Source organism: Phyllobates terribilis, unplaced genomic scaffold (genome assembly GCF_046119375.1).
Source record: "Phyllobates terribilis strain yellow unplaced genomic scaffold, ASM4611937v1 Scaffold_1__5_contigs__length_1240528914, whole genome shotgun sequence".
Classification (NCBI taxonomy): domain Eukaryota; kingdom Metazoa; phylum Chordata; class Amphibia; order Anura; family Dendrobatidae; genus Phyllobates; species Phyllobates terribilis.
The window spans coordinates 629,701,525-629,724,492 of NW_027362761.1; positions in this window are offsets into that span (position 1 = coordinate 629,701,525).

A 22,968-nucleotide genomic window follows, 5' to 3' on the forward strand; every position below is an offset into this window, starting at 1 on the left:
AGGTTACATTGGAATAAAAAGACAATATCAATGTTCCTTGGAAGAGTGATGTTGGTCGCAGTGGAATAAAAAGACAATATCAATGCCCCGTGGAAGAGATGTGGAGGTAATAGTAGCTTAACAAGACAGTTTTATTGCCGCTTGGAAGATTGGTGGAGGTCGCAGTGGAATAAAAAGACAATATCAATGCCCCTTGGAAAAGACGTGGAAGTCACAGTAGCTTAACAAGACGGTTTTAATGCCCCTTGGGAGAGTCGTGGAGGTCGCTGTGGAATAAAAATACAATATCAATGCCCTGTGGAAGAGACGTGGAGGTCACAGTAGTTTAACAAAGCGGTTTTAATGCCCCTTGGAAGAGTGGTGGAGGTCGCAGTGGAATAAAAAAACAATATCAATGCCCCGTGGAAGAGATGTGGAGGTCACAGTAGCTTAACAAGATGGTTTTAATGGCCCTTAGAAAAGTTGTGGCGGTTGCAGTGGAATAAAAAGACAATATCAATGCCCCTTGGAAGAGTGGTGGAGGTCGTATTGGACTAAAAAGACAATATCAATTCCCCGTAGAAGAAACATGGAGGTCACAGAAATTTAACAAAATGGTTTTCATGCCCCGTGGAAGAGTGGTGGAGGTAGCAGTGGAATAAAAAGACAAAATCAATGCCCCGTGGAAGAGACGTGGAGGTCAGAGTAGCTTAACAAGACAGTTTTAATGCCCATTGGAAGAGTAGTGAGGGTCGCTGTGGAATAAAAAGACAATATCAATGCCCCGTGGAAGAGACGTGGAGGTCACAGTAGCTTAACAAGATGGTTTTAATGCCCCTTGGAAGAGCTGTGGAGCACAGAGTGGTTTAACAAGATGGTTTTAATGCCCCTTGGAAGAGACGTGGAGGTAGCAGTAGCTTAACAAGACAGTTTTAATGCCTCTTGGAAGAGTGGTGGAGATTACAGTGAAAAAAAAAGACAATATCAATGCCCTGTGGAAAAGACGTGGAGGCCACAGTAGCTTAAGAAGTCACTTTTTAATGCCCCTTGGCAGAGCTGTGGCATTCAGAGTGGTTTAACAAGAAGGATTTAATGCCCCTTGGAAGAGACGTGAAGATGACAGTAGCTTAACAAGACAGTTTTAATGCCCCTTGGAAGAGTGGTGGAGGATACAGTGGAATAAAAAGACAATATCAATGCCCCGTAGAAGGGACGTGGAGGTCACAGTATCTTAACAAGACTATTTTAAAGCCCCTTGGAAGAGTGGTGGAGGTCGCAGTGGTATACGAAGACAATATCAATACCCAGTGGAACAGACATGAAGGTCACAGTAGCATAACAAGACTGTTTTAAGGCCCCTTGGAAGAACTGTGTAGTTCAGAGAGGTTTAACAAGACAGTTTTAATGCCCCTTGGAAGAGACATTGTGGTCACAGTAGCTTAACAATACAGTTTTAGTGCTCCTTAGAAGAGTGGTGGAGGTCGCAGTGGAGTAAAAAGAGAATATCAATGCCCCGTGCAAGAGACGTGGACGTAGAAGTAGCTTAACACAATGGTTTTAATGCCCCTTGGAAGAGTGGTGGAGGTCGCAGTGGAATAAAAAGCCAATATTAATGCCCCGTGGAAGAGACGTGGAGGTTAAAGTAGCTTAACAAGACAGTTTTAATACACCTTGGAAGAGCTGTGAAGTTCAGAGTGGTTTATAAAGATGGTATTAATGATCCTTGGATGAGACGTGGCGGTCACAGTAGCTTAAAAAGAGAGTTTTAATGCCCATTGGAAAAGTGGTGGAGGTTACAGTGGAATAAAAAGACAATTTCAATGCCCCGTGGAAGATATGTCGAGGTCACAGTAGCTTAACAACACAGTTTTAATGCCCCTTGGAAGAGTGGTGGAGATCGCATTGGATTAAAAAGTCAATATAAATGCCCCGTGGAATATACGTGGAGGTCACAGTAGCTTAACAAGACGGTTTTAATGCCCCTTGGAAGAGCTGTGGAGTTCAGAGTGGTTTAACAAGATGGTTTTAATTCCCCTTGGATGAGACGGGGAGGCCACAGTAACTTAAGAAGGCAGTTCTAATGCACGTTGGAAAGATGGTGAAGGTTACAGTGGAATAAAAAGACAATATCAACGCCCCGTGGAAGAGATGTGGAGGTCACAGTAGCTTATCAAGACAGTTTTACTGCCCCTTGGAAGAGTGTTGGAGGTTGCAGTGGAATAAAAAGACAATATCAATGCACCTTGGAAGAGTGGTGGATGTCGCAGTGGAATAAAAAGAAAATATCTCTGCCCCGTGGAAGAAACGTGGAGGTCACAGTTGCTTAAAAAGAAAATTTTATTGCCCCTTGGAAGAGTGGTGTAGGTCGCAGGGAATAAAAAGACAATATCAATGCCCCGTAGAAGAGACATGGAGGTCACAGTAGCTTAACAAGACGGTTTTAATGCCCCTTGGAAGAGTGGTGGAGGTCGCAGTTGAATAAAAAGACAATATCAATGCCTCGTGGAAGAGACATGGAGGTCACAGTAGCTTAACAAGTCGGTTTTAATGCCCCTTCGAAGAGTGGTGGTGGTCGCAGTGGAATAAAAAGACAATATCAATGCCCCTTGAAATAGTGGTGGAGGTCACAGTGGAATAAAAAGACAATATCAATGCCCCGTGGAAGAGATGTAGAGGTCACAGTAGCTTAAGAAGATGGTTTTAATGCCCCTTGGAAGAGTGGTGGAGGTTACTGTGGGATAAAAAGACAATATCAATGCCCCGTGGAAATGGCGTGGAGGTCACAGTAGCTTAACAAGATGGTTTTATTGCCCCTTGGAAGAGTGTCACGGGTGTGTCGCCACAAAGATCGTCACGATTACACAGCCTGACTTCTCGCAGCTGAGTTTTTGGTGCTTTGTGTTTTTCGGCAGTGAGGGAGTTAACTCTCTCTCTCTCTGTGCTAGACGAGGTCCAGCCTCGCCCAGCTGCAATCAATGCTGCTGTAGTGGGACTCCTTCAAATGCCTGCCGGTCTGTTAGGGAAGTGTCGGTGAAAGCATTTCATGCAGACTAACAGAGCGGATCGTGGTATTTGGAGTTTCAGAGCTAAGTGTATTTGGAGTGTTTTTTTCCCTTCCTCACTTTATCATTTATCTCCTTTCCCGTTGGTGTTCCCTCTGTTGTAGTTGTGTAGTTTTTGTATGCAAGGTGGTTTTGGTTTTACCCTTGTACTGTCTCGTTCGTCTAAGTACTGAGTGTGGGCATATTATTACCTGTCCCCTTTTGTTGTGATCAGGGGTCCTTCTCAGGACTAGATTACTTAGGTGCAGGGATCCTCAGGAGGTAGGGGTTACGCTGGCGGCCTGGACCTCTGTACCTTTAACAGTACCTCCAGGTAGAGGGATTAGTCAGGGCCCCAGCTTAGGGTCAGCTTAGGCCCCCTACCTCCAGTACACAGAGACAGCGTGACATTTTCACCGACCACTTAGATTTTCTCCAGCTACCATGGATCCAGTAGCCGGTCTAGCTCGGCAGTTGCAGAGTTTGTCCATGGAGCTGGCGGACGTTAGGTCCAAGGTTTTGTATCCTCAGGAGCAAGCCGGTCCAGAACCTAAAGTAGCTCTCCCTGACAGGTTCACTGGGGGGCAGGACAAGTCTTTTGTTTTCCGGGAGGCATGCAAGTTGTACTTTCGGCTGCGGCCTCGGTCATCGGGGAGTGAAGAACAAAGGGTGGGAATTGTCATCTCGCTCCTACAAGGGGACCCACAATCTTGGGCGTTCTCTCTTCCCCCGGGCTCCCCGGCTCTCCAGTCAGTGGATAGGTTTTTTGCTGCTCTGGGTCTTGTATATGATGACCCGGATCGGATCTCCCTTGCTGAATCTAAGTTACGTAGGATCCAGCTGGAAGATCGTCCGGCAGAGGAATTCTGTTCGGAGTTCCGTAGGTGGGCCACTGACACCCAATGGAATGACCCGGCTCTTAGGAGCCAGTTTTGTCAAGGTTTATCCGACAAATTACAGGATGTGTTGGCACAGTATGACTCTCCCGCGTCACTGGAAGCCGCTATGGCCCTTGCTATTCGCATTGACAGATGGCTTCGGGAGAGGTGCGGGATAACTCCACCCCCTGTGATGACTCCACCTCCTACAAGGTCCCCTCATATGGTGGTTCCCCTGGTCAGTCCAGAGGAGCCTATGCAATTAGGAGGGACATCATTTCGGGGGAGGGGACTGGTGTTGTGCCATAAGACAGGAAGGTGTTTCTTCTGCAGGAGAAAGGGACATTTTATTGGGGGGCGTCCATCCCGTCCCTTGCAGAGTGAAGAGTCGTCAGAAAACTGTTGATCCCAGGTTGTGTGGTGGACGGCAATCTGGGAGTAGGTATTTCGTCCCTAGGTTCGTCTCAGTTTCTCGTTCCGGCGGAGGTGGTGGTGGGTACGAGAACTGGATAGTGGGGCCGGGGCTAATCTGGTGGACGCTCGGTTTGCCCGGGTTCAAGGTATGCGATTGAGTGAGTTGGCTAAACCCATCCCCATATTCTCGATCGATGCCAGGCCTCTCGGTTAGGGAAGTTTTTTGCAAGCTGTGCATAACGTAAAACTTCAAGTGGGGGCGATACATAAAGAACTGTCGTCTTGCTACGTGTTGGAGGGTCTTCCCACTCCTATAGTGTTGGGCCTTCCTTGGTTAACTAAGCATAACCCGGTTATTAATTGGCAATCCGGAGAGATAAGCCAATGGAGTAAATTCTGTAATAAAAACTGCATGAATACGGTCATCGGTGCGGTTACTCCTAGGGTCTTACCTCCATTTCTGGCGGACTTTGAGGATGTATTCTCGGAGAAAGGGTGTCAGGAACTACCTCCTCATCGTGAGTATGACTGTTCTGTAAAACTGCTCCCTGAGGCCAAGTTACCTAAAGCTAGGTTGTATAACCTTTCTGGTCCTGAGAGGCAGGCCATGAAGGATTATATTTCAGAAAGTCTGGCTAAGGGGCATATTAGACCTTCATCTTCACCGGTGGCCGCGGGGTTCTTCTTTGTTAAGAAGAAAGATGGAGGCCTACGCCCTTGCCTGGATTTCCGTGAACTTAATCGGATTACGGTCCGAGATCCGTATCCGCTCCCACTTATTCCCGATCTCTTTAATCAGATCGTGGGCGCCAAATGGTTCTCTAAGTTGGATCTCAGGGGGGCGTACAATCTGCTTAGGATGAAGGAGGGGAATGAGTGGAAGACGGCGTTTAACACTCCGGAGGGGCATTATGAGAACCTTGTCATGCCATTCGGTCTGACTAATGCCCCGGCGGTGTTCCAACACTTTGTTAATGACATTTTTCGCCGCCTGGTGGGACAGTTTGTTGTCATATATCTGGATGATATCTTAATTTACTCGCCGGATCTGGTGTCTCATCAGGAGCACGTTAGGCAGGTGTTACAGATCTTGCGGGATAATAAACTGTATGCCAAATGGGAAAAGTGTGTGTTCGCCGTACAGGAACTCCAGTTTTTAGGCTTCCTGGTTTCAGCGTCCGGTTTTCGTATGGACCCTGGGAAAGTGCGGGCAGTTCTTGAGTGGGATCGGTCAGAGAATCTTAAGGCACTACAACGTTTCCTGGGGTTTGCTAATTATTACCGGAAGTTCATTCGTAATTTCTCGTCCATGGTTAAGCCTCTCACAGACATGACTAAAAAGGGGACGGATTTTTCTAGGTGGTCTGACAAGGCTTGTCAAGCATTCTCCTCCTTGAAAAAATGTTTTTCCTCAGCACCCATACTCATTCAACCTGATGCGTCACAGCCATTCATTGTAGAGGTAGACGCTTCCGAGGTAGGGGTGGGAGCAGTATTGTCACAAGGTTCGTCCCCTGGTAAGTGGCATCCGTGCGCCTTTTTCTCTTAAAAATTGTCGTCCGCTGAGAGGAATTACGATGTCGGCAATAGGGAACTCTTGGCCATTAAGTTAGCTTTTGAGGAGTGGCGACATTTTTTAGAGGGGGCAGTCCATCCGGTCACCGTCATCACCGATCACAAGAACCTGCTTTATCTGGAGTCCGCGAAACGTCTGAATCCCAGACAAGCTAGGTGGTCATTGTTTTTTACCAGGTTTAATTTTGTCGTTACATATCGTCCTGGGTCAAAAAATGTAAAGGCGGATGCCTTATCTCGTAGTTTCCCTGGGGCCGGGAATACGGACGACCCGATTCCTATCCTTCAGGAGGGGGTGGTGGTTTCGGCATTATGCTCTGAGCTTGAGTAGGAGGTATTGGAGGCTCAGGGGGACGCCCCTGTTGGACCTCCGGGGAGACTGTTTGTTCCAGATCAGTTGCGACAAAAGGTGATCGACGCACACCATAACTCAGCTTTAGCAGGACACCCAGGGAGTAAAGCAACTGTGGCTCTCCTCTCGCGTCGGTTTTGGTGGCCTAACTTACATAAGGAGGTGGTAACTTTTGTCGCGTCCTGTGGGGTTTGTGCGCGCTCTAAGACCTCACATACCCGTCCGTCTGGGGCCCTCTTACCTTTGAAGATCCCGGAGCGTCCTTGGACTCATCTGTCTATGGACTTTATTACGGACCTCCCTCCGTCTTCAGGTAAAACGGTCATACTCGCTGTAGTGGACAGGTTCAGCAAGATGGCACATTTTATCGCTCTTCCTGCTCTTCCTAATGCTAAAACTCTTGCGCAGGTGTTCATTGGGGAGATTGTGAGGCTTCACGGGGTACCCTCCGAGGTGGTGTCAGATCGGGGGTCTCAGTTTGTGTCCAAATTCTGGAAGGCGTTTTGTACATGGCGGGGGATGCATTTATCGTTCTCATCGGCTTTTCATCCTCAGACCAATGGTCAGACGGAACGTATGAACCAGAGCTTGGAGACATATCTCCGGTGTTTTGTGTCAGAGAACCAGGAGGACTGGGCTTCTTTCTTACCTCTGGCAGAGTTTGCTCTTAATAATAGGCGGAGCGAGTCCACTGGTAAGTCCCCGTTTTTTGGGGCATATGGTTTTCACCCCCAGTTTTGTACTTTCAGTAGGGGGTCTCTTCGGGGGTTCCTGAGGAGGAACGATTTTCTTCATCACTCGATTCAGTATGGAGAGGGGTGCTGAAGAATCTGAATACTATGGGGAACCGATACAAACGTATGGCTGATAGGAGGAGAGTGTCTGGTCCGGACCTAAGTGTGAACGATCGGGTATGGTTGTCTACCAGGAATATAAAACTTAAGGTTCCCTCCTGGAAACTGGGTCCCAGGTTCATCGGGCCGTACAGGATCAGTTCTATAATTAATCCGGTGGCATTCCGTCTTGACCTCCCCCCTACGTTTAAAATTCACAACGTGTTCCACAGATCATTGCTTAAGAGGTATGTGGCGCCGGTGGTACCGTCACCTTTACCTCCCCCTCCAGTGGTGGTCAATGGTAACTTGGAGTTCCAGGTATCGAGGGTCATCGATTCACGCTTTAATCGCCGGTCCCTTCAGTACCTGGTTCATTGGAAGGGGTATGGTCCTGAGGAGAGGATGTGGGTTCCTGCGTCGGATATTAACGCAGACCGATTAGTTCGGGCCTTCCACACGACTCACCCGGATAAACCTGGCCCTGAGGGTCCGGAGGCCCCTCGTAGAAGGAGGGGTACTGTCACGGGTGTGTCGCCACGAAGATCCTCACGATTACACAGCCTGACTTCTCGCAGCTGAGTTTTTGGTGCTTTGTGTTTTTCGGCAGTGAGGTAGTTAACTCTCTCTCTGTGCTAGACAAGGTCCAGCCTCGCCCAGCTGCAATCAATGCTGCTGTAGTGGGACTCCTTCAAATGCCTGCCGGTCTGTTAGGGAAGTGTCGGTGAAAGCATTTCATGCAGACTAACAGAGCGGATCGTGGTATTTGGAGTTTCAGAGCTAAGTGTATTTGGAGTGTTTTTTTCCCTTCCTCACTTTATCATTTATCTCCTTTCCCGTTGGTGTTCCCTCTGTTGTAGTTGTGTAGTTTTTGTATGCAAGGTGGTTTTGGTTTTACCCTTGTACTGTCTCGTTCGTCTAAGTACTGAGTGTGGGCATATTATTACCTGTCCCCTTTTGTTGTGATCAGGGGTCCTTCTCAGGACTAGATTACTTAGGTGCAGGGATCCTCAGGAGGTAGGGGTTACGCTGGCGGCCTGGACCTCTGTACCTTTAACAGTACCTCCAGGTAGAGGGATTAGTCAGGGCCCCAGCTTAGGGTCAGCTTAGGCCCCCTACCTCCAGTACACAGAGACAGCGTGACAAAGAAAGGTGAAGGTCGCAGTGGAATAAAAAGACAATATCAATGTCCCTTGGAAGAGTGGTGGAGTTCGCAGTGGAATAAAAAGACAATATCAATGCCCCTTGGTAGAGTGGTGGAGGTCGCAGTGGAATAAAAAGACAATATTAATGCCCCGTGGAAGGGACGTGGAGGTCACAGTAGCTTATCAAGACGCTTTTAATGCCCCTTGGGAGAGTGGTGGAGGTCGCAGTGGAATAAAAAGACAATATCAATGCCCCGTAAAAGAGACGTGGAGGTTACAATAGGTTAACAAGACGGTTTTAATGCCCCTTGGAAGGGCTGTGGAGTTCAGAGTGGTTTAACAAGATGGTTTTAATGCCCCTTGATAGAGATGTGAAGGTCTCAGTAGCTTAACAAGATGGTTTTAATGCCCCTTGGAACAGTGGAGGAGGTTACAGTGGAATAAAAAGACAATATCAATGCCCCTTGGAAGCGTGGTGGAGGTCGCAGAGGAATAAAAAGACAATGTCAATGCCCCGTGAAAGAGACGTGGAGGACACAGTAGCTTAACAAGATGGTTTTAATGCCCCTTGGAAGAGTGGTGGAGGTCTAAGTGGAATAAAAAGACAATAACAATGCCCTGTAAGAGACATGGAGGTCACGGTAGCTTAACAAGACGGTTTAAATGCCCATTGGAAGAGCTGTGGAGTTCAGAGTGGTTTAACAAGACAGTTTTAATGCCCCTTGATAGAGATGTGGAGGTCTCAGTAGCTTAACAAGATGGTTTTAATGCTCCTTGGAACAGTGGAGGAGGTTACAGTGGAATAAAAAGACAATATCAATGCCCTTTGGAAGAGTGGTGGAGGTCGTAGTGGAATAAAAAGACAATATCAGTTCCCCCTGTGGAATAGACGTGGAGGTCACAATAGCAAAACAAGACAGTTTTAATGCTACTAGGAAGAGTGGTGGAGGTCGCTGTGGAATAAAAAGACAACATCAATGCCCCGTGGAAGAGACATGGAGGTCACATTAGCTTTACAAGACTGTTTTAATGCCCCTTGGAAGAGTGCTGGAGGTTACAGAGGAATAAAAAGACAAAATCACTGCCCAGTGGAAGAGACGTTGAGGTCACAGTAGCTTATCAAGACGGTTTTAATGCTACATGGAAGAGTGGTGGAGATCACTGTGGAATAAAAAGACAATATCAATGCCCCGTGGAAGAGACGTGGAGGTGACAGTAGCTTAACAATACGGTATTAATGCCCCTTGGAAGAGCTGTGGAGTTCAGAGTGGTTTTTCAAGATGGTTTTAATGCCCCTTGGAAGAGACACGGTGGTCACATTAGCTTTACAAGACGGTTTTAATGCCCCTTGGAAGAGTGGAGGAGGTCGCATTGGAATAAAAAGACAGTATCAATGCCCCATTGAATAGACGTGGAGGTCACAGTAGCTTAACAAGACGGTTCTAATGCCCCTTGGAAGAGCTGTGGAGATCACAGTGGTTTAACAAGACGGATTTAATGCCCCTTGGATGAGACTTGGAGGCCACAGTAGCTTAACAATTCAGTTCTAATGCCCTTTGGAAAGGTGGTGAAGGTTACATTGGAATAAAAAGACAATATCAATGCCCCGTGGAAGAGACGTGGAGGTCACAGTAGCTTAGCAAGACAGTTTAATGCCCCTTGGAAGAGTGTTGGAGGTTACAGTGGAATAAAAAGACAATATCAATGCCTTTTGGAAGAGTGGTGGATGTCGCAGTGGAACAAAAAGACAATATCATTTCCATGTGGAAGAAACGTGGAAGTCACATTAACTTAAAAAGATGGTTTTATTGCCCCTTGGAAGAGTGCTGGAGGTCGCAGGCAATAAAAAGACAATATCAATGCCCCTTGGATGAACCGTGGAGGTCAAAGTAGCTTAACAATACGGTTTTATTTCCCCTTGGAAGAGTGGTGGAGGTTACAGTGGAAATTAAAGACAATATCAATGCCCCGTGGTAGAGATGTGGAGATCACAGTAGCTTAACAAGATGGTTTTAATGCCGCTTGCTAGAGTGGTGGAGTTTGGAGTGGAATAAAAATACAACATCAATGCCCCTTGGAAGAGTCGTGGAGGTCGCAGTGGAATAAAAAGACAATATCAATGCCCCTTGGAGGAGTGGTGGAGGTCGCAGTGGAATAAAAAGACGATATCAATGCCACTTGGAAGAGACGTGGAGGTCACATTAGCTTAACAAGATGGTTTTAATGCCGCTTGCTAGAGTGGTGGAGTTTGGAGTGGAATAAAAATACAACATCAATGCCCCTTGGAAGAGTCGTGGAGGTCGCAGTGGAATAAAAAGACAATATCAATGCCCCTTGGAGGAGTGGTGGAGGTCGCAGTGGAATAAAAAGACGATATCAATGCCACTTGGAAGAGACGTGGAGGTCACATTAGCTTAACAAGATGGTTTAAATGCCCCTTGTAAGAGTGGTGGATTTTGCAGTGGAATAAAAAGACAATGTTAATGCCCCGTAGAAGAGACGTGGAAGTCACAGTAGCTTAACAAGAAAGTTTTAATGCCCCTTCGAAGAGCTGTGGAGTTCAGAGTGGTTTAACAAGAAGGTTTGAATGCCCCTTCGAAGAGACATGGAGGTCACAGTAGCTGAAAAACACGGTATTAATGCCACTTGGAGGAGTGGGCGAGATTACAGTGAAATAAAAAGACAATATCATTGCCCCGTGGAAGAGACGTGGAGGTCACAGTAGCTTAACAAAATGTTTTAAAGCCTCTTGGAAGAGTGGTGAAGGTTGCAGTGGAATAAAAAGACAATATCAATAGCCCTTGGAAGAGTGTTGGGGGTCGCAGGGAAGAAATAGACAAAATCAATGCCCCATGGAAGAGACGTGGAGGTCAAATTAGCTTAACAATACGGTTTTATTGCCCCTTGGAAGAGTGGTGGAGGTTACAGTGGAAAAAATAGACACTATCAATGATCCGTGGAGAGACGTGGAGGTCACAGTAGCTTAACAAGACAGTTTTAATGCCCCTTGGAAGAGTGGTGGAGGTCGCAGTGGAATAAAAAGATGATATCAATGGTTCTTGGAAGAGACGTGGAGGACACAGTAGCTTAACAAGATAGTTTTAATGCCCCTTGAAAGAGTGGTGGAGATCGCAGTGGAATAAAAAGACAATATCAATCCACCTTGGAAGAGTGGTGGAGGTCGCAGTGGAATAAAAATACAATATCAATGCTCCGTGGAATAGACGTGGATGTCACAGTAGCTTAACAAGACGGTTTTAATGCCCCTTGGAAGAACTGTGGAGTTGAGAGTGGTTTAACAAGATGGTTTTAATGCCCCTTGGATGAGACGTGGAGACCACAGTAGCTTAACAACGAGGTTCTCATGCCCCTTGGAAAGGTGGTGAAGGTTAAAGTGGAATAAAAAGACAATATCAATGCCCTGTGGAAGAGACGTGGAGGTCACTGTAGCTTAACAAGACGGTTTTAATGCCCCTTGGAAGAGTGTTGGAGGTCGCAGTGGAATAAAAAGACGATATCAATGGCTCTTGGAAGAGACGTGGAGGACACAGTAGCTTAATTAGACAGTTTTAATGCCCCTTGGAAGAGTGGTAGATATCGCACTTGAATAAAAAGACAATATCAATGCCCCTTGGAAGAGTGGTGGAGGTCGCAGTGGAATAAAAAGACAATATCAATGCCCCATGGAATAGACGTGGAGGTCACAGTACCTTAACAAGACGTTTTTAATGCCCCTTGGATGAGCTGTGGAGTTCAGAGTGGTTTAACAAGATGGTTTTTATGCCCCTTGGATGAGACATGGAGGCCACAGTAGCTTAACAAGGTGGTTCTAATGCCCCTTGGAAAGGTGGTGAAGGTTAAAGTGGAATAGAAAGACAATATCAATGCCCCGTGGAAGAGACGTGGAGGTCACAGTAGCTTAACAAGACAGTTTTAATGCCCCTTGGAAGAGTGGTGGATGTCGCAGTGGAATATAAAGACAATATCAATGCCCCGAGGAACAAACGTGGAGGTCACAATACCTTAAAAAGACGGTTTTATTGCCCCTTGGAAGAGTGGTGGAGGTCGCAGGGAATAAAACGACAATATCAATGCCCCTTGGAAGAGACGTGGAGCTCAAAGTAGCTTAACAATATGGTTATATTGCCCTTTGGAAGAGTGGTAAAGGTTACAATGGAATTTAAAGACAATATTAATGCCGCGTGGAAGAGACATGGAGGTCACAGTAGCAAAACAAGATGGTTTTAATGCCTTTTGGAAGAGTTGTGGAGTTTGCAGTGGAATAAAAACACATTATCAAGGCCCTTTGGAAGAGTGGTGGAGGTCGCAGTGGAAAAAAAAGACAATATAAATGCCCCTTGGAAGAGTGGTGGAGCTCACAGTGGAATAAAATGACGATATCAATGCCCCTTGCAAGAGACGTGGAGGTCACAGTAGCTTAACAAGACAGTTTAAATTCCCCTTGGAAGAGTGGTGGAGTTCACAGTGGTTTACCAAGACGGTTTGAATGCCCCTTGGAAGAGACGTGGAGGTCACAGTATCTTAAAATGACGGTTTTAATGCCCCTTGGAAGAGTGGTAGAGGTCGCAGTGGAATAAAAAGACAATATCAATGCCGCTTGGAAGAATGGTGGAGGTCGCAGTGGAATAAAAGACAATATCAATGCCTCGGGGAAGAGACGTGGAGGTCAAAGAAGCATAACAAGATGGTTTTAATGCCCCTTGTAAGAGTGGTGGAAGTCGCAGTGGATTAAAAAGACATCAATTCCCCGTGGAAGAGACGTGGAGGTCATTTTAGCTTTACAAGATGGTTTTAATGCCCCTTGGAAGAATGGTGGAGTTCGCAGTGTAATAAAAAGACAATATCACGGCCCCTTGGAAGAGTGGTGGAGGTCGCAATGGAATAAAAAAAAATAAATGAATGCCCCTTGGATGAGACGTGGAGGTCACAGTAGCTTAACAAGACAGTTTAAATACCCCTTGGAAGAGTGTTGGAGTTTGAAACAAGACGGTTTAAATGCCCCTTGGAAGAGTGTTGGAGTTCGAAGTGGAATAAAAAGACAATATTAATGCCCTGTAGAAGAAACGTGGAGGTGACAGTAGCTTAATAAGTCAGTTTTACTCCCCCTTGGAAGAGCTGAGGAGTTCAGAGTGGTTTAACAAGACGGTTTGAAAGCCCCTTGGAAGAGACGTGGAGGTCACAGTAGCTTAAAAAAACTGTATTAATGCCCCTTGGAAGAGTGGTGGAGGTTACAGTGAAATAAAAAGACAATATTAATGCCCCGTCGAAGAGAAGTGGAGGTCACAGTAGCTTAACAAAATGTTTTTTTTGCCCCTTGGAAGAGTGCTGGAGGTTGCAGTGGAATAAAAAGAAAATATCAATGCCCTTTGGAGAGTGGTGGAGGTTGCAGTGGAATAAAAAGACGATATCAATGCCCCGTGGAAGAGACGTGGAGGTCACAGTAACTTAACAAGACCGTTTTAATGCCCGTTGAAGGAGTGGTGGAGTTCGCAGTTTAATAAAACGACAATATCAAGGCCCCTTGGAGTAGTGGTGGAGGTTGCAGTGGAATAAAAAGACAATATCAATACCCCGTGGAAGATTGCTGGAGGTCGCAGTGGAATAAAAAGACAATATCAATGCCCCTTGGAAGAGACGTGGAGGTCACAGTAGCTTAACAAGACGGTTTAAATGCTCCTTGGAAAAGTGGTGGAGTTCAGAGTGGTTTTACAAGATGGTTTTATTGACCCTTGGAAAAGACGTGGAGGTTACATTAGCTTTACAAGATGGTTTTAAAGCCCCCTGGAAGAGTGATGGAGGTTACAGTGGAATAAAAAGACAAAATCAATGCCCCGGGGAGAAGACGTGGAGATCTAAATAGCTTAAAAAGACAATTGTAATGCCGCTTAAAAGAGTGGTGGATTTCGCAGTGGAATGAAAAGACAATATCAATGCCCCTTGGAAGAATGGTGGATTTCGAAGTGGAATGAAAAGACAATATCACGGCCCCTTGGAAGAGTGGTGGAGGTCGCAATGGAATAAAATGACAATATCAATGTCCATTGGAAGTGTTGTGGAGGTCGCAGTGGAATAAAAAAAAATAAATGAATGCACCTTGGATGAGACGTGGAGGTCACAGTAGCTAAACAAGACGGTTTAAATGCCCTTTGGAAGAGTGTTGGAGTTCGAAGTGGAATAAAAAGACAATATTAATGCCCCGTAGAAGAAACGTGGAGGTCACAGTAGCTTAACAAGTCAGATTTACTCCCCCTTGGAAGAGCTGTGGAGTTCAGAGTGGTTTAACAAGACGGTTTGAAAGCCCCTTGGAAGAGACGTGGAGGTTACAGTAGCTTAAAAAAACGGTATTAATGCCCCTTGGAAGAGTGGTGGAGGTTACAGTGAAATAAAAAGACAATATCAATGCCCCGTGGAAGAGACGTTGAGGTCACAGTAACTTAACAAGACGGTTTTAATGCCCGTTGGAGGAGTGGTGGAGTTCGCAGTTTAATAAAACAACAATATCAAGGCCCCTTGGAAGAGTGCTGGAGGTCGCAGTGGAATAAAAAGACAATATCAATGCCCCTTCGAAGAGACGTGGAGGTCACAGTAGCTTAACAAGACGGTTTAAATGTCTCTTGGAAAAGTGGTGGAGTTCAGAGTGGTTTTACAAGATGGTTTTATTGACCCTTGGAAGAGACGTGGAGGCCACATTAGCTTTACAAGATGGTTTTAATGCCCCTTGGAAAAGTGATGGAGGTTACAGTGGAATAAAAAGACAAAATCAATGCCCCGTGGAAGAGACGTGGATTTCACAGCAGCTTAACAGGACGATTTTAATACTACTTGGAAGAGTGGTGGAGGTCGCTGTGGAATAAAAAGACAATTTCAATGCCCCTTGGAAGAGACGTGGAGGTCACACTACCTTAACAGTACAGTTTTAATGCCCCTTGGAAGAGCTGTGGAGTTCAGATTGATTTTACAAGATGGTTTTAATGCCTTTTGGAAGAGACGTGGTGGTCACATTAGCATTACAAGACGGTTTTACTGCTCCTTAGAAGAGTGGTGGAGGTTACAGTGGAATAAAAAGACAATATCAATGCACCGGGGAAGAGACGTGGAGATCTAAATAGCTTAAAAAGACAGTTGTAATGCCCCTTAAAAGAGTGGTGGAGTTTGCAGTGGAATAAAAATACAATATCAATGCCCGGTGCAAGAGACGTGGAGGTCACAGTAGCTTAACAAGTTGGTTTTAATGGCCCTTAGAAAAGGGGTGGAGGTCGCAGTGGAATAAAAAGACAACATCAATGTTCCTTGGAAGAGTGGTGGAGGTCGCATTGGAATAAAAAGACAAAATCAATGCCCCTTGGAAAAGACGTGGAGGTCACAGTAGCTTAACAAGACGGTTTTAATGCCCCTTGGAAGAGTAGTGGAGGTCGCTGTGGAATAAAAATACAATATCAATGCCCCGTGGAAAAGAGGTGTAGGTCACAGTAGTTTAACAAAGCGGTTTTAATGCCCCTTGGAAGAGTGGTGGAGGTCGCAGTGGAATAAAAAAACAATATCAATGTCCCGTGTAAGAGACGCGGAGGTCACAGTAGCTTAACAAGATGGTTTTAATGGCCCTTAGAAAAGTTGTGGCGGTTGCAGTGGAATAAAAAGACAATAATAATGCCCCTTGGATGAGTGGTGGAGGTCGTATTGGACTAAAAAGACAATATCAATTCCCCGTAGAAGAGACATGTAGGTCACAGAAACTTAACAAAATGGTTTTCATGCCCCGTGGAAGAGTGGTGGAGGTAGCAGTGGAATAAAAAGACAAAATCAATGCCCCGTGGAAGAGACGTGGAGGTTACAGTAGCTTAACAAGATGGTTTTAATGCACCTTGGAAGAGCTGTGGAGCACAGAGCGGTTTAACAAGATGGTTTTAAAGCCCTTTGGAAGAGACGTGGAGGTAGCAGTAGCTTAACAAGACAGTTTTCATGCCTCTTGTAAGAGTGGTGGAGGTTACAGTGAAAAAAAAAGACAATATCAATGCCCTGTGGAAAAGACGTGGAGGCCACAGTAGCTTAACAAGACACTTTTTAATGCCCCTTGGCAGAGCTGTGGCATTCAGAGTGGTTTAACAAGAAGGATTTAATGCCCCTTTGAAGAGACGTGAAGATGACAGTAGCTTAACAAGACAGTTTTAATGCCCCTTGGAAGAGTGGTGGAGGTTACAGTGGAATAAAAAGACAATATGAATGCCCCGTGGAAGAGACTTGGAGGTCACAGTAGCTTAAAAAGATGGCTTTATTGCCCCTTGGTGGAGGTCGCAGAGTAATAAAAAGACAATATCAAAGTCCCTTGGAAGAGTAGTGGAGGTCGCAATGGAATAAAAAGACAATAACAATGCCCCTTGGAAGAGTGGTGGAGGTTGCAGTGGAATAAAAAGACAATATCAATGCCCCGTAGAAGGGACGTGGAGGTCACGGTAGCGTAACAAGACTATTTTAATGCCCCTTGGAAGAGTGGTGGAGGTAGCAGTGGTATAAGAAGACAATATCAATACACAGTGGAACAGCCATGAAGGTCACAGTAGCATAACAAGACTGTTTTAATGCCCCTTGGAAGAACTGTGGAGTTCAGAGAGGTTTAACAAGACAGTTTTAATGCCACTTGGAAGAGACGTGGAGGTCACAGTAGCTTAACAAGACGGTTTTAGTGCCAATTGGAATCGTGGTGTAGGTTACATTGGAATAAAAAGACAATATCAATGCCCATTGGAAGAAACGTGGAGGTCACAGTAGCATAACAAGACAGTTTTAATGCCCCTTGGAAGAGCTGTGGAGTTCAGAGAGGTTTAACAAGGCGGTTTTAATGCCCCTTGGAAGAGACGTGGAAGTCACAGTAGCTTAACAAGATGGTTTTAATGCCCGTTGGAAGAGTTGTGGGGGTCGCAGTGGAATAAAAAGACAATATCAATGTTCCTTGGAAGAGTGATGTTGGTTGCAGTGGAATAAAAAGACAATATCAATGCCCCGTGGAAGAGACGTGGGGGTAATAGTAGCTTAACAAGACTGTTTTAATGCCGCTTGGAAGATGGGTGGAGGTCGCAGTGGAATAAGAAGACAATATCAATGCCCCTTGGAAAAGACGTGGAGGTCACAGTAGCTTAACAAGACGGTTTTAATGCCCCTTGGAAGAGTCGTGGAGGTCGCTGTGGAATAAAAATACAATATCAATGCCCCGTGGAAGAGACGTGGAGGTCACAGTAGTTTAACAAAGCGGTTTTAATGCCCCTTGGAAGAGTGGTGGATGTCGCAGTGGAATAAAAAAACAATATCAATGCCCCGTGTAAGAGACGTGGAGGTCACAGTAGCTTAACAAGATGGTTTTAATGGCCCTTAGAAAAGTTGTGGCGGTTGCAGTGGAATAAAAAGACAATATCAATGCCCCTTGGAAGAGTGGTGGAGATCGTATTGGACTAAAAAGACAATATCAATTCCCCGTAGAAGAGACATGGAGGTCACAGAAATTTAACAAAATGGTTTTCATGCCCCGTGGAAGAGTGGTGGAGGTAGCAGTGGAATAAAAAGACAAAATCAATGCCCCGTGGAAGAGATGTGGAGGTCAGAGTCGCTTAACAAGACGGTTTTAATGCCCATTGGAAGAGTAGTGGGGGTCGCTGTGGAATAAAAAGACAATATCAATGCCCCGTGGAAGAGACGTGGAGGTCACAGTAGCTTAACAAGATGGTTTTAATGCCCCTTGGAAAAGCTGTGGAGCACAGAGTGGTTTAACAAGATGGTTTTAATGCCCCTTGGAAGAGACGTGGAGGTAGCAGTAGCTTAACAAGACAGTTTTAATGCCTCTTGGAAGAGTGGTGGAGGTTACAGTGAAAAAAAAAGACAATATCAATGCCCTGTGGAAAAGACATGGAGGCCACAGTAGCTTAACAAAACACTTTTTAATGCCCCTTGGCAGAGCTGTGGCATTCAGAGTGGTTTAACAAGAAGGATTTAATGCCCCTTGGAAGAGACGTGAAGATGACAGTAGCTTAACAAGACAGTTTTAATGCCCCTTGGAAGAGTGGTGGAGGATACAGTGGAATAAAAAGACAATATCAATGCCCCGTAGAAGGGACGTGGAGGTCACAGTATCTTAACAAGGCTATTTTAAAGCCCCTTGGAAGAGTGGTGGAGGTCGCAGTGGTATAAGAAGACAATATCAATACCCAGTGGAACAGACATGAAGGTCACAGTAGCATAACAAGACTGTTTTAATGCCCCTTGGAAGAACTGTGTAGTTCAGAGAGGTTTAACAAGACAGTTTTAATGCCCCTTGGAAGAGGCATGGAGGTCACAGTAGCTTAACAAGACGGTTTTAGTGCCAATTGGAATCGTGGTGTAGGTTACATTGGAATAAAAAGACAATATCAATGCCCAGTGGAAGAAACGTGTAGGTCACAGTAGCTTTATAAGACTGTTTTAATGCCCCTTGGAAGAGCTGTGGAGTTGAGAGAGGTTTAACAAGACGGTTTTAATGCCCCTTGGAAGAGACGTGGAAGTCACAGTAGCTTAACAAGATGGTTTTAATGCCCGTTGGAAGAGCTGTGGGGGTCGCAGTGGAATAAAAAGACAATATCAATGTTCCTTGGAAGAGTGATGTTGGTCGCAGTGGAATAAAAAGACAATATCAATGCCCCGTGGAAGAGACGTGGAGGTAATAGTAGCTTAACAAGACTGTTTTAATGCCACTTGGAAGATTGGTGGAGGTCGCCGTGGAATAAAAAGACAATATCAATGCCCTGTGGAAGAGACATTGTGGTCACAGTAGCTTAACAATACAGTTTTAGTGCCCCTTAGAAGAGTGGTGGAGGTCGCAGTGGAGTAAAAAGAGAATATCAATGCCCCGTGAAAGAGACGTGAACGTAGAAGTAGCTTAACAAGATGGTTTTAATGCCCCTTGGAAGAGTGGTGGAGGTCGCAGTGGAATAAAAAGCCAATATTAATGCCCCGTGGAAGAGACGTGGAGGTCAAAGTAGCTTAACAAGACGGTTTTAATATACCTTGGAAGAGCTGTGAAGTTCAGAGTGGTTTATAAAGACGGTATTAATGATCCTTGGATGAGACGTGGCGGTCACAGTAGCTTAAAAAGAGAGTTTTAATGCCCATTGGAAAAGTGGTGGAGGTTACAGTGGAAGAAAAAGACAATTTCAATGACCCGTGGAAGAGATGTCGAGGTCACAGTAGCTTAACAACACAGTTTTAATGCCCCTTGGAAGAGTGGTGGAGATCGCATTGGATTAAAAAGTCAATATAAATGCCCCGTGGAATATACGTGGAGGTCACAGTAGCTTAACAAGACGGTTTTAATGCCCCTTGGAAGAGCTGTGGAGTTCAGATTGGTTTAACAAGACGGTTTTAATTCCCCTTGGATGAGACGGGGAGGCCACAGTAGCTTAACAAGGCAGTTCTAATGCACGTTGGAAAGGTGGTGAAGGTTACATTGGAATAAAAAGATAATATCAACGCCCCGTGGAAGAGATGTGGCGGTCACAGTAGCTTATCAAGACAGTTTTAATGCCCCTTGGAAGAGTGTTGGAGGTTGCAGTGGAATAAAAAGACAATATCAATGCACCTTGGAAGAGTGGTGGATGTCGCAGTGGAATAAAAAGAAAATATCTCTGCCCCGTGGAAGAAACGTGGAGGTCACAGTTGCTTAAAAAGAAAATTTTATTGCCCCTTGGAAGAGTGGTGTAGGTCGCAGGGAATAAAAAGACAATATCAGTGCCCCGTAGAAGAGACGTGGAGGTCACAGTAGCTTAACAAGACGGTTTTAATGCCCCTTGGAAGAGTGGTGGAGGTCGCAGTGGAATAAAAAGACAATATCAATGCCCCGTGGAAGAGACGTGGAGGTCAAAGTAGCTTAACAAGTCGGTTTTAATGCACCTTCGAAGAGTGGTGGTGGTCGCAGTGGAATAAAAAGACAATATCAATGCCCCTTGGAAGAGTGGTGGAGGTCGCAGTGGAATAAAAAGACAATATCAACGCCCCGTGGAAGAGACGTGGAGGTCACAGTAGCTTAACAAAATGGTTTTAATGTCCCTTCGAAGAGTAGTGGTGGTCGCAGTGGAATAAAAAGACAATATCAATGCCCCTTGGAAGAGACGTGGAGGTCACAGTAGCTTTACAAGATGGTTTTTATGCCCCTTGGAAGAGTGGTGGAGGTTACAGTGTAATAAAAAGACAATATCAATGCCCCGTGGAAGAGACGTGGAGATCACAGTAGCTTAACAAAACGGTTTCAATGCCCCTTGGAAGAGTGGTGGAGATCGCAGTGGAATATAAAGATAATATCAATGCCCCTTGGAAGAGTGGTGGAGATCACAGTGGAAAAAAGACAATATCAATGCCCCGTGGAAGAGATGTCGTGGTCACAGCAGCTTAACAATACAGTTTTAATACCCTTTTGAAGAGTGATGGAGGTCGCAGTGGAATAAAAAGACAATATCAATGCCCCGTGGAAGAGACCTGGATGTCACAGTAGCTTAACAAGACGGTTTTAATGCCCCTTCGAAGAGTTATGGTGGTCGCAGTGGAATAAAAAGGCAATATCAATGCCCCTTGGAAGAGTGGTGGAGGTCGCAGTGGAATAAAATGACAATATCAATGCCCCGTGGAAGAGACGTAGAGGTCACAGTAGCTTAAGAAGATGGTTTTAATGCCCATTGGAAAAGTGGTGGAGGTAGCAGTGGAATAAAAAGACAAAATCAATGCCCCTTGGATGAGACGTGGGGGCCACAGTAGCTTAACAAGGCGGTTCTAATGCCCCTTGGAAGAGTGGTGGAGGTCGCAGTGGAATAAAAATACAATATCAATGCCCCGTGGAAGAGACGTGGAGGTCACAGTAGCTTAACAAGACGGTTTTAATGCCCCTTCGAAGAGTGGTGGTGGTCGCAGTGGAATAAAAAGACAATATCAATGCCCCTTGGAAGAGTGGTGGAGGTAACAGTGGAATAAAAAGACAATATCTATGCCCCGTGGAAGAGACATGGAGGTCACAGTAGCTTTACAAAACAGTTTTAATGCCCCTTGGAAGAGTGGTGGAGGTTACAGTGGAATAAAAAGACAATATCAATTCCCTGTGGAAGAGAAGTGTAGATCACAGTAGCTTAACAAAATGGTTTTAATGCCCCTTCGAAGAGTAGTGGTGGTCGCAGTGGAATAAAAAGACAATATCATTGCCCCTTGAAAGAGACGTGGAGGTCACAGTAGCTTTACAAGATGGTTTTAATGCCCCTTTGAAGAGTGGTGGAGGTTACAGTGTAATAAAAAGACAATATCAATGCCCCGTGGAAGAGACGTGGAGATCACAGTAGCTTAACAAAACGGTTTCAATGCCCCTTGGAAGAGTGGTGGAGATCGCAGTGGAATATAAAGATAATATGAATGCCCCTTGGAAGAGTGGTGGAGATCACAGTGGAAAAAAGACAATATCAATGCCCCGTGGAAGAGATGTCGTGGTCACAGCAGCTTAACAATACAGTTTTAATACCCCTTTGAAGAGTGATGGAGGTCGCAGTGGAATAAAAAGACAATATCAATGCCCCGTGGAAGAGACCTGGATGTCACAGCAGCTTAACAAGACGGTTTTAATGCCCCTTCGAAGAGTTATGGTGGTCGCAGTGGAATAAAAAGACAATATCAATGCCCCTTGGAAGAGTGGTGGAGGTCGCAGTGGAATAAAATGACAATATCAATGCCCCGTGGAAGAGACGTAGAGGTCACAGTAGCTTAAGAAGATGGTTTTAATGCCCATTGGAAAAGTGGTGGAGGTAGCAGTGGAATAAAAAGACAAAATCAATGCCCCTTGGATGAGACGTGTGGGCCACAGTAGCTTAACAAGGCAGTTCTAATGCCCCTTGGAAGAGTGGTGGAGGTCGCAGTGGAATAAAAATACAATATCAATGCCCCGTGGAAGAGACGTGGAGGTCACAGTAGCTTAACAAGACGGTTTTAATGCCCCTTCGAAGAGTGGTGGTGGTCGCAGTGGAATAAAAAGACAATATCAATACCCCTTGGAAGAGTGGTGGAGGTAGCAGTGGAATAAAAAGACAATATCTATGCCCCGTGGAAGAGACATGGAGGTCACAGTAGCTTTACAAAACAGTTTTAATGCCCCTTGGAAGAGTGGTGGAGGTTACAGTGGAATAAAAAAGACAATATCAATTCCCCGTGGAAGAGAAGTGTAGATCACAGTAGCTTAACAAAATGATTTCAATGTCCCTTGGAAGAGTGGTGGAGATCGCAGTGGAATATAAAGATAATATCAATGCCCCTTGGAAGACTGGTGGAGATCACAGTGGAAAAAAGACAATATCAATGCCCCGTGGAAGAGACGTGGTGGTCACAGCAACTTAACAATACTGTTTTAATGCCCCTTTGAAGAGTGATGGAGGTCGAAGTGGTATAAAAAGACATTATCATTGCCCCGTGGAAGAGACGTCGAGGTCAAAGTAGCTTAATAACATGGCTTTACTGCCCATTGGAAGAGGTGTGGAATTCAGAGTGGTTTAACAAGATGGTGTTAATGCCCCTTGGAAGAGACATGGAGGTCACAGTAGCTTAACAAGACGGTTTTAATGTCCCTTGGATGAGTGGTGTAAGTCGCAGTGGAAAAAAAAGACAATATCAATGCCCAGTTGAAGAGACGTGGAGGTCACAGTAGCTTAACAAAACAGTTTTAATGCCCTTTGAAAGAGTGGTGGA